Genomic DNA, 13,198 nt, shown 5'->3' on the forward strand with positions numbered 1-13,198 from the left:
ACAGTAGACTGACGACGTGCATCAGACAACCATCGTCTTTAACCACAGAGACACACAGTAGACTGACGACGAGCATCAGACAACCATCGTCTTTAACCACAGAGACACACAGTAGACTGACGACGAGCATCAGACAACCATCGTCTTTAACCACAGAGACACACAGTAGACTGACGACGTGCATCAGACAGCCACCGTCTTTAGCCACAGAGACACACAGTAGACTGACGACGTGCATCAGACAACCATCGTCTTTAACCACAGAGACACACAGTAGACTGACGACGTGCATCAGACAGCCACCGTCTTTAGCGACAGAGACACACAGTAGACTGACGACGTGCATCAGACAACCATCGTCTTTAACCACAGAGACACACAGTAGACTGACGACGAGCATCAGACAACCATCGTCTTTAACCACTGAGACACACAGTAGACTGACGACGAGCATCAGACAGCCATCGTCTTTAACCACAGAGACACACAGTAGACTGACGACGTGCATCAGACAACCATCGTCTTTAACCACAGAGACACACAGTAGACTGACGACGTGCATCAGACAGCCACCGTCTTTAGCGACAGAGACACACAGTAGACTGACGACGTGCATCAGACAACCATCGTCTTTAACCACAGAGACACACAGTAGACTGACGACGTGCATCAGACAGCCACCGTCTTTAGCCACAGAGACACACAGTAGACTGACGACGTGCATCAGACAACCATCGTCTTTAACCACAGAGACACACAGTAGACTGACGACGTGCATCAGACAGCCACCGTCTTTAGCGACAGAGACACACAGTAGACTGACGACGTGCATCAGACAGCCACCGTCTTTAGCGACAGAGACACACAGTAGACTGACGACGAGCATCAGACAACCATCGTCTTTAACCACAGAGACACACAGTAGACTGACGAGGTACAAGAGACAACCATCGTCTTTAACCACAGAGACACACAGTAGACTGACGAGGTGCAAGAGACAACCATCGTCTTTAACCACAGAGACACACAGTAGACTGACGACGCGCATCAGACAACCATCGTCTTTAACCACAGAGACACACAGTAGACTGACGACGTGCATCAGACAGCCACCGTCTTTAGCGACAGAGACACACAGTAGACTGACGACGTGCATCAGACAACCATCGTCTTTAACCACAGAGACACACAGTAGACTGACGACGTGCATCAGACAGCCACCGTCTTTAACCACAGAGACACACAGTAGACTGACGACGTGCATCAGACAACCATCGTCTTTAACCACAGAGACACACAGTAGACTGACGACGTGCATCAGACAGCCACCGTCTTTAGCCACAGAGACACACAGTAGACTGACGACGTGCATCAGACAGCCACCGTCTTTAGCCACAGAGACACACAGTAGACTGACGACGTGCATCAGACAGCCACCGTCTTTAACCACAGAGACACACAGTAGACTGACGACGTGCATCAGACAGCCACCGTCTTTAGCCACAGAGACACACAGTAGACTGACGACGTGCATCAGACAGCCACCGTCTTTAGCCACAGAGACACACAGTAGACTGACGACGTGCATCAGACAACCATCGTCTTTAACCACAGAGACACACAAGAGAGACACATCGCGAGACTTAAGGATTGACCTTGACCCAAGGTCACGTGAAGGTCACGTCGTCCAAGAGAGACACATCAACGAGAGACTCAAAGTTTGACCTTGACCCATGGTCACGTGAAGGTCACGTCGTACAAGAGAGACACATCAACGAGAGACTCAAGGAATGACCTTGAACCAAGGTCACATGAAGGTCACGTCGTACAAAAGAGAGACATCAACGAGAGACTCAAAGTTTGACCTTGACCCAAGGTCACGTGAAGGTCACGTCGTCCAAGTAGACGTTTCAACGAAAGACTCATGGATTGACCTTGACCCAAGGTCACGTGAAGGTCACGTCGTCCAAGAGAGACACATCAACGAGAGACTCAAAGTTTGACCTTGACCCAAGGTCACGTGAAGGTCACGTCGTCCAAGTAGACACATCAACGAAAGACTCATGGATTGACCTTGACCCAAGGTCATGTGAAGGTCACGTCGTCCAAGAGAGACACATCAACGAGAGACTCATGGATTGACCTTGAGCCAAGGTCACGTGAAGGTCACGTCGTCCAAGAGAGACACATCAACGAGAGACTCAAAGTTTGACCTTGACCCAAGGTCATGTGAAGGTCACGTCGTACAAGAGAGACACATCAACGAGAGACTCAAAGTTTGACCTTGAAACAAGGTCACGTGAAGGTCACGTCGTACAATAGAGACACATCAACGAGAGACTCAAAATTTGACCTTGCCCCAAGGTCACGTGAAGGTCACGTCGTCCAAGAGAGACACAACAACGAGAGACTCACGGATTGACCTTGAACCAAGGTCACGTGAAGGTCACGTCGTACAAGAGAAAAACATCAACGAGAGACTCAAAGTTTCACCTTGACCCAAGGTCACGTGAAGGTCACGTCGTCCAAGAGAGACACATCAACGAGAGACCCAAGGATTGACCTTGACCCAAGGTCACGTGAAGGTCACGTCGTCCAAGAGAGACACATCAACGAGAGACTCAAGGATTGACCTTGAACCAAGGTCACGTGAAGGTCACGTCGTACAAGAGAGACACATCAACGAGAGACTCATAAATTGACCTTGACCCAAGGTCACGTGAAGGTCACGTCGTACAAAAGAGACACATCAACGAGAGACTCAAAGTTTGACCTTGACCCAAGGTCACGTGAAGGTCACGTCGTACAAGGGAAACACATCAACGAGAGACTCAAAGTTTCACCTTGACCCAAGGTCACGTGAAGGTCACGTCGTCCAAGAGAGACACATCAACGAGAGACTCAAGGATTGACCTTGACCCAAGGTCACGTGAAGGTCACGTCGTCCAAGAGAGACACATCAACGAGAGACTCAAGGAATGACCTTGACCCAAGGTCACGTGAAGGTCACGTCGTCCAAGAGAGACACATCAACGAGAGACTCAAGGATTGACCTTGAACCAAGGTCACATGAAGGTCACGTCGTACAAAAGAGACACATCAACGAGAGACTCAAGGAATGACCTTGACCCAAGGTCACGTGAAGGTCACGTCGTACAAAAGAGACACATCAACGAGAGACTCAAGGATTGACATTGAACCAAGGTCACATGAAGGTCACGTCGTACAAGAGAGACACATTAACGAGAGACTCAAAGTTGGACCTTGACCCAAGGTCACGTGAAGGTCACGTCGTACAAGAGAAACACATCAACGAGAGACTCAAAGTTTCACCTTGACCCAAGGTCACGTGAAGGTCACGTCGTCCAAGAGAGACACATCAACGAGAGACTCAAGGATTGACCTTGAACCAAGGTCACGTGAAGGTCACGTCGTCCAAGAGAGACACATCAACGAGAGACTCAAGGATTGACCTTGAACCAAGGTCACGTGAAGGTCACGTCGTCCAAGAGAGACACATCAACGAGAGACTCAAGGATTGACCTTGAACCAAGGTCACGTGAAGGTCACGTCGTACAAGAGAGACACATCAACGAGAGACTCATAAATTGACCTTGACCCAAGGTCACGTGAAGGTCACGTCGTCCAAGAGAGACACATCAACGAGAGACTCAAAGTTTGACCTTGACCCAAGGTCACGTGAAGGTCACGTCGTCCAAGTAGACACATCAACGAAAGACTCATGGATTGACCTTGACCCAAGGTCATGTGAAGGTCACGTCGTCCAAGAGAGACACATCAACGAGAGACTCATGGATTGACCTTGACCCAAGGTCACGTCGTACAAGAGAGACACATCAACGAAAGACTCAAGGATTGACCTTGAGCCAAGGTCACGTGAAGGTCACGTCCTACAAGAGAGACACATCAACGAGAGACTCAAAGTTTGACCTTGACCCAAGGTCACGTGAAGGTCACGTCGTACAAGAGAAACACATCAACGAGAGACTCAAAGTTTGACCTTGACCCAAGGTCACGTGAAGGTCACGTCGTCCAAGAGAGACACATCAACGAGAGACTCAAAGTTTGATTTTGACCCAAGGTCACGTGAAGGTCACGTCGTCCAAGAGAGACACATCAACGAGAGACTCAAGGATTGACCTTGACCCAAGGTCACGTGAAGGTCACGTCGTACAAGAGAGACACATCAACGAGAGACTCAAGGATTGACCTTGAACCAAGGTCACATGAAGGTCGCGTCGTACAAAAGAGACACATCAACGAGAGACTCAAGGATTGACCTTGAACCAAGGTCAAATGAAGGTCACGTCGTCCAAGTAGACACATCAACGAAAGACTCATGGATTGACCTTGACCCAAGGTCATGTGAAGGTCACGTCGTCCAAGAGAGACACATCAACGAGAGACTCATGGATTGACCTTGACCCAAGGTCACGTGAAGGTCACGTCGTACAAGAGAGACACATCAACGAAAGACTCAAGGATTGACCTTGAGCCAAGGTCACGTGAAGGTCACGTCGTACAAGAGAGACACATCAACGAGAGACTCAAAGTTTGACCTTGACCCAAGGTCACGTGAAGGTCACGTCGTACAAGAGAAACACATCAACGAGAGACTCAAAGTTTGACCTTGACCCAAGGTCACGTGAAGGTCACGTCGTACAAGTAGACACATCAACGACAGACTCATGGATTGACCTTGACCCAAGGTCACGTGAAGGTCACGTCGTCCAAGAGAGACACATCAACGAGAGACTCAAGGATTGACCTTGACCCAAGGTCACGTGAAGGTCACGTCGTACAAGAGAGACACATCAACGAGAGACTCAAGGATTGACCTTGAACCAAGGTCACATGAAGGTCGCGTCGTACAAAAGAGACACATCAACGAGAGACTCAAGGATTGACCTTGAACCAAGGTCAAATGAAGGTCACGTCGTACAAGAGAGACACATCAACGAGAGACTCAAAGTTTGACCTTGATCCAAGGTCACGTGAAGGTCACGTCGTACAAGAGAGACACATCAACGAGAGACTCAAAATTTGACCTTGACCCAAGGTCACGTGAAGGTCACGTCGTCCAAGAGAGATACATCAACGAGAGACTCATCGTTTTTAAAGGCAGAGACACACAGTAGACTGACGACGTGCATCAGACAGCCATCGTCTTTAACCACAGAGACACACAGTAGACTGACGACGTGCATCAGACTGCCATCGCTTCTAAAGACAAAGACACACAGTAGACTGACGACGTGCATCAGACAGCCATCGTCTATAACCACAGAGACACACAGTAGACTGACGACGTGCATCAGACAACCATCGTCTTTAACCACAGAGACACACAGTAGACTGACGACGTGCATCAGACAACCATCGTCTTTAACCACAAAGACACACAGTAGACTGACGACGCGCATCAGACAACCATCGTCTTTAACCACAGAGACACACAGTAGACTGACGACGCGCATCAGACAACCATCGTCTTTAACCACAGAGACACACAGTAGACTGACGACGCGCATCAGACAGCCATCGTCTTTAACCACAGAGACACACAGTAGACTGACGACGCGCATCAGACAACCATCGTCTTTAACCACAGAGACACACAGTAGACTGACGACGAGCATCAGACTGCCATCGTCTTTAACCACAGAGACACACAGTAGACTGACGACGCGCATCAGACAACCATCGTCTTTAACCACAGAGGCACACAGTAGACTGACGACGTGCATCAGACAGCCATCGTTTCTAAAGACAAAGACACACAGAAGACTGACGACGCGCATCAGACAACCATCGTCTTTAACCACAGAGACACACAGTAGACTGACGACGCGCATCAGACAGCCATCGTCTTTAACCACAGAGACACACAGTAGACTGACGACGCGCATCAGACAACCATCGTCTTTAACCACAGAGACACACAGTAGACTGACGACGCGCATCAGACAGCCATCGTCTTTAACCACAGAGACACACAGTAGACTGACGACGCGCATCAGACAACCATCGTCTTTAACCACAAAGACACACAGTAGACTGACGACGCGCATCAGACAGCCATCGTCTTTAACCACAGAGACACACAGTAGACTGACGACGCGCATCAGACAACCATCGTCTTTAACCACAGAGACACACAGTAGACTGACGACGTGCATCAGACAGCCATCGTTTCTAAAGACAAAGACACACAGTAGACTGACGACGCGCATCAGACAGCCATCGTCTTTAACCACAGAGACACACAGTAGACTGACGACGCGCATCAGACAACCATCGTCTTTAACCACAAAGACACACAGTAGACTGACGACGCGCATCAGACAGCCATCGTCTTTAACCACAGAGACACACAGTAGACTGACGACGCGCATCAGACAACCATCGTCTTTAACCACAGAGACACACAGTAGACTGACGACGCGCATCAGACAACCATCGTCTTTAACCACAGAGACACACAGTAGACTGACGAGGTGCAAGAGACAACCATCGTCTTTAACCACAGAGACACACAGTAGACTGACGACGTGCAACAGACAACCATCGTCTTTAACCACAGAGACACACAGTAGACTGACGACGCGCATCAGACAACCATCGTCTTTAACCACAGAGACACACAGTAGACTGACGACGCGCATCAGACAGCCATCGTCTTTAACCACAGAGACACACAGTAGACTGACGACGTGCATCAGACAACCATCGTCTTTAACCACAGAGACACACAGTAGACTGACGACGTGCATCAGACAGCCACCGTCTTTAGCCACAGAGACACACAGTAGACTGACGACGTGCATCAGACAACCATCGTCTTTAACCACAGAGACACACAGTAGACTGACGACGTGCAACAGACAACCATCGTCTTTAACCACAGAGACACACAGTAGACTGACGACGAGCATCAGACAACCATCGTCTTTAACCACAGAGACACACAGTAGACTGACGACGAGCATCAGACAACCATCGTCTTTAACCACAGAGACACACAGTAGACTGACGACGCACATCAGACAGCCACCGTCTTTAGCCACAGAGACACACAGTAGACTGACGACGTGCATCAGACAATCATCGTCTTTAACCACAGAGACACACAGTAGACTGACGACGTGCAACAGACAACCATCGTCTTTAACCACAGAGACACACAGTAGACTGACGACGAGCATCAGACAACCATCGTCTTTAACCACAGAGACACCCAGTAGACTGACGACGAGCATCAGACAACCATCGTCTTTAACCACAGAGACACACAGTAGACTGACGACGCGCATCAGACAGCCATCGTCTTTAACCACAGAGACACACAGTAGACTGACGACGTGCATCAGACAACCATCGTCTTTAACCACAGAGACACACAGTAGACTGACGACGTGCATCAGACAGCCACCGTCTTTAGCCACAGAGACACACAGTAGACTGACGACGTGCATCAGACAACCATCGTCTTTAACCACAGAGACACACAGTAGACTGACGACGTGCATCAGACAGCCACCGTCTTTAGCCACAGAGACACACAGTAGACTGACGACGAGCATCAGACAACCATCGTCTTTAACCACAGAGACACACAGTAGACTGACGACGCGCATCAGACAACCATCGTCTTTAACCACAGAGACACACAGTAGACTGACGACGAGCATCAGACAACCATCGTCTTTAACCACAGAGACACACAGTAGACTGACGACGAGCATCAGACAACCATCGTCTTTAACCACAGAGACACACAGTAGACTGACGACGCGCATCAGACAACCATCGTCTTTAACCACAGAGACACACAGTAGACTGACGACGAGCATCAGACAACCATCGTCTTTAACCACAGAGACACACAGTAGACTGACGACGTGCATCAGACAGCCACCGTCTTTAGCCACAGAGACACACAGTAGACTGACGACGTGCATCAGACAACCATCGTCTTTAACCACAGAGACACACAGTAGACTGACGACGTGCAACAGACAACCATCGTCTTTAACCACAGAGACACACAGTAGACTGACGACGCGCATCAGACAGCCATCGTCTTTAACCACCGAGACACACAGTAGACTGACGACGAGCATCAGACAACCATCGTCTTTAACCACAGAGACACACAGTAGACTGACGACGAGCATCAGACAACCATCGTCTTTAACCACAGAGACACACAGTAGACTGACGACGCGCATCAGACAACCATCGTCTTTAACCACAGAGACACACAGTAGACTGACGACGAGCATCAGACAACCATCGTCTTTAACCACAGAGACACACAGTAGACTGACGACGCGCATCAGACAGCCATCGTCTTTAACCACCGAGACACACAGTAGACTGACGACGAGCATCAGACAACCATCGTCTTTAACCACAGAGACACACAGTAGACTGACGACGAGCATCAGACAACCATCGTCTTTAACCACAGAGACACACAGTAGACTGACGACGAGCATCAGACAACCATCGTCTTTAACCACAGAGACACACAGTAGACTGACGACGCGCATCAGACAGCCACTGTCTTTAGCCACAGAGACACACAGTAGACTGACGACGCGCATCAGACAACCATCGTCTTTAACCACAGAGACACACAGTAGACTGACGACGAGCATCAGACAGCCATCGTCTTTAATCACAGAGACACGCAGTAGACTGACGACGTGCATCAGACAGCCATCGTCTTTAATCACAGAGACACGCAGTAGACTGACGACGTGCATCAGACAGCCATCGTCTTTAACCACAGAGACACGCAGTAGACTGACGACGAGCATCAGACAGCCTTCGTCTTTAGCCACAGAGACACACAGTAGACTGACGACGTGCAACAGACAACCATCGTCTTTAACCACAGAGACACACAGTAGACTGACGACGTGCAACAGACAACCATCGTCTTTAACCACAGAGACACACAGTAGACTGACGACGAGCATCAGACAACCATCGTCTTTAACCACAGAGACACACAGTAGACTGACGACGAGCATCAGACAACCATCGTCTTTAGCCACAGAGACACACAGTAGACTGACGACGTGCAACAGACAACCATCGTCTTTAACCACGGAGACACACAGTAGACTGACGACGCGCATCAGACAAGCATCGTCTTTAACCACAGAGACACACAGTAGACTGACGACGAGCATCAGACAACCATCGTCTTTAACCACAGAGACACACAGTAGACTGACGACGCGCATCAGACAGCCACTGTCTTTAGCCACAGAGACACACAGTAGACTGACGACGCGCATCAGACAACCATCGTCTTTAACCACAGAGACACACAGTAGACTGACGACGAGCATCAGACAGCCATCGTCTTTAATCACAGAGACACGCAGTAGACTGACGACGTGCATCAGACAGCCATCGTCTTTAATCACAGAGACACGCAGTAGACTGACGACGTGCATCAGACAGCCATCGTCTTTAACCACAGAGACACGCAGTAGACTGACGACGAGCATCAGACAGCCTTCGTCTTTAGCCACAGAGACACACAGTAGACTGACGACGTGCAGCAGACAACCATCGTCTTTAACCACAGAGACACACAGTAGACTGACGACGTGCAACAGACAACCATCGTCTTTAACCACAGAGACACACAGTAGACTGACGACGAGCATCAGACAACCATCGTCTTTAACCACAGAGACACACAGTAGACTGACGACGAGCATCAGACAACCATCGTCTTTAGCCACAGAGACACACAGTAGACTGACGACGTGCAACAGACAACCATCGTCTTTAACCACGGAGACACACAGTAGACTGACGACGAGCATCAGACAACCATCGTCTTTAACCACAGAGACACACAGTAGACTGACGACGAGCATCAGACAACCATCGTCTTTAACCACAGAGACACACAGTAGACTGACGACGCGCATCAGACAAGCATCGTCTTTAACCACAGAGACACACAGTAGACTGACGACGAGCATCAGACAACCATCGTCTTTAACCACAGAGACACACAGTAGACTGACGACGCGCATCAGACAACCATCGTCTTTAACCACAGAGACACACAGTAGACTGACGACGTGCAACAGACAACCATCGTCTTTAACCACAGAGACACACAGTAGACTGACGACGAGCATCAGACAACCATCGTCTTTAACCACAGAGACACACAGTAGACTGACGACGAGCATCAGACAGCCATCGTCTTTAATCACAGAGACACGCAGTAGACTGACGACGTGCATCAGACAGCCATCGTCTTTAACCACAGAGACACGCAGTAGACTGACGACGAGCATCAGACAGCCTTCGTCTTTAGCCACAGAGACACACAGTAGACTGACGACGTGCATCAGACAACCATCGTCTTTAACCACAGAGACACACAGTAGACTGACGACGCGCATCAGACAGCCACTGTCTTTAGCCACAGAGACACACAGTAGACTGACGTCGTGCATCAGACAACCATCGTCTTTAACCACAGAGACACACAGTAGACTGACGACGTGCAACAGACAACCATCGTCTTTAACCACAGAGACACACAGTAGACTGACGACGAGCATCAGACAACCATCGTCTTTAACCACAGAGACACACAGTAGACTGACGACGAGCATCAGACAACCATCGTCTTTAATCACAGAGACACACAGTAGACTGACGACGCGCATCAGACAGCCATCGTCTTTAACCACAGAGACACACAGTAGACTGACGACGTGCATCAGACAGCCACCGTCTTTAGCCACAGAGACACACAGTAGACTGACGACGTGCATCAGACAACCATCGTCTTTAACCACAGAGACACACAGTAGACTGACGACGTGCATCAGACAGCCACCGTCTTTAGCGACAGAGACACACAGTAGACTGACGACGTGCATCAGACAACCATCGTCTTTAACCACAGAGACACACAGTAGACTGACGACGTGCATCAGACAACCATCGTCTTTAACCACAGAGACACACAGTAGACTGACGACGTGCATCAGACAGCCACCGTCTTTAGCGACAGAGACACACAGTAGACTGACGACGAGCATCAGACAACCATCGTCTTTAACCACAGAGACACACAGTAGACTGACGACGTGCATCAGACAGCCACCGTCTTTAGCGACAGAGACACACAGTAGACTGACGACGAGCATCAGACAACCATCGTCTTTAACCACAGAGTCACACAGTAGACTGACGACGAGCATCAGACAACCATCGTCTTTAACCACAGAGACACACAGTAGACTGACGACGTGCATCAGACAACCATCGTCTTTAACCACAGAGACACACAGTAGACTGACGACGTGCATCAGACAGCCACCGTCTTTAGCGACAGAGACACACAGTAGACTGACGACGTGCATCAGACAACCATCGTCTTTAACCACAGAGACACACAGTAGACTGACGACGAGCATCAGACAACCATCGTTTCTAAAGACAAAGACACACAGTAGACTGACGACGCGCATCAGACAACCATCGTCTTTAACCACAGAGACACTCAAGAGAGACACATCGCGAGACTTAAGGATTGACCTTGACCCAAGGTCACGTGAAGGTCACGTCGTCCAAGAGAGACACATCAACGAGAGACTCAAAGTTTGACCTTGACCCATGGTCACGTGAAGGTCACGTCGTACAAGAGAGACACATCAACGAGAGACTCAAGGAATGACCTTGAACCAAGGTCACATGAAGGTCACGTCGTACAAAAGAGAGACATCAACGAGAGACTCAAAGTTTGACCTTGACCCAAGGTCACGTGAAGGTCACGTCGTCCAAGAGAGACACATCAACGAGAGACTCAAAGTTTGACCTTGACCCAAGGTCACGTGAAGGTCACGTCGTCCAAGTAGACACATCAACGAAAGACTCATGGATTGACCTTGACCCAAGGTCATGTGAAGGTCACGTCGTCCAAGAGAGACACATCAACGAGAGACTCATGGATTGACCTTGACCTAAGGTCACGTGAAGGTCACGTCGTACAAGAGAGACACATCAACGAGAGACTCAAAGATTGACCTTGAGCCAAGGTCACGTGAAGGTCACGTCGGCCAAGAGAGACACATCAACGAGAGACTCAAAGTTTGACCTTGACCCAAGGTCATGTGAAGGTCACGTCGTACAAGAGAGACACATCAACGAGAGACTCAAAGTTTGACCTTGAAACAAGGTCACGTGAAGGTCACGTCGTACAATAGAGACACATCAACGAGAGACTCAAAATTTGACCTTGCCCCAAGGTCACGTGAAGGTCACGTCGTCCAAGAGAGACACAACAACGAGAGACTCACGGATTGACCTTGAACCAAGGTCACGTGAAGGTCACGTCGTACAAGAGAAAAACATCAACGAGAGACTCAAAGTTTCACCTTGACCCAAGGTCACGTGAAGGTCACGTCGTCCAAGAGAGACACATCAACGAGAGACTCAAGGATTGACCTTGACCCAAGGTCACGTGAAGGTCACGTCGTCCAAGAGAGACACATCAACGAGAGACTCAAGGATTGACCTTGAACCAAGGTCATGTGAAGGTCACGTCGTCCAAGAGAGACACATCAACGAAAGACTCATGGATTGACCTTGACCCAAGGTCACGTGAAGGTCACGTCGTCCAAGAGAGACACATTAACGAGAGACTCAAAGTTTGACCTTGACCCAAGGTCACGTGAAGGTCACGTCGTACAAGAGAAACACATCAACGAGAGACTCAAAGTTTCACCTTGACCCAAGGTCACGTGAAGGTCACGTCGTCCAAGAGAGACACATCAACGAGAGACTCAAAGTTTGACCTTGACCCAAGGTCACGTGAAGGTCACGTCGTCCAAGTAGACACATCAACGAAAGACTCATGGATTGACCTTGACCCAAGGTCATGTGAAGGTCACGTCGTCCAAGAGAGACACATCAACGAAAGACTCATGGATTGACCTTGACCCAAGGTCACGTGAAGGTCACGTCGTACAAGAGAGACACATCAACGAGAGACTCAAGGATTGACCTTGACCCAAGGTCACGTGAAGGTCACGTCGTCCAAGAGAGACACATCAACGAGAGACTCAAAGTTTGACCTTGACCCAAGGTCACGTGAAGGTCACGTCGTACAAGAGAGACACAT

Source organism: Anthonomus grandis, chromosome 19 (assembly GCF_022605725.1).
Source record: "Anthonomus grandis grandis chromosome 19, icAntGran1.3, whole genome shotgun sequence".
Lineage (NCBI taxonomy): Eukaryota > Metazoa > Arthropoda > Insecta > Coleoptera > Curculionidae > Anthonomus > Anthonomus grandis.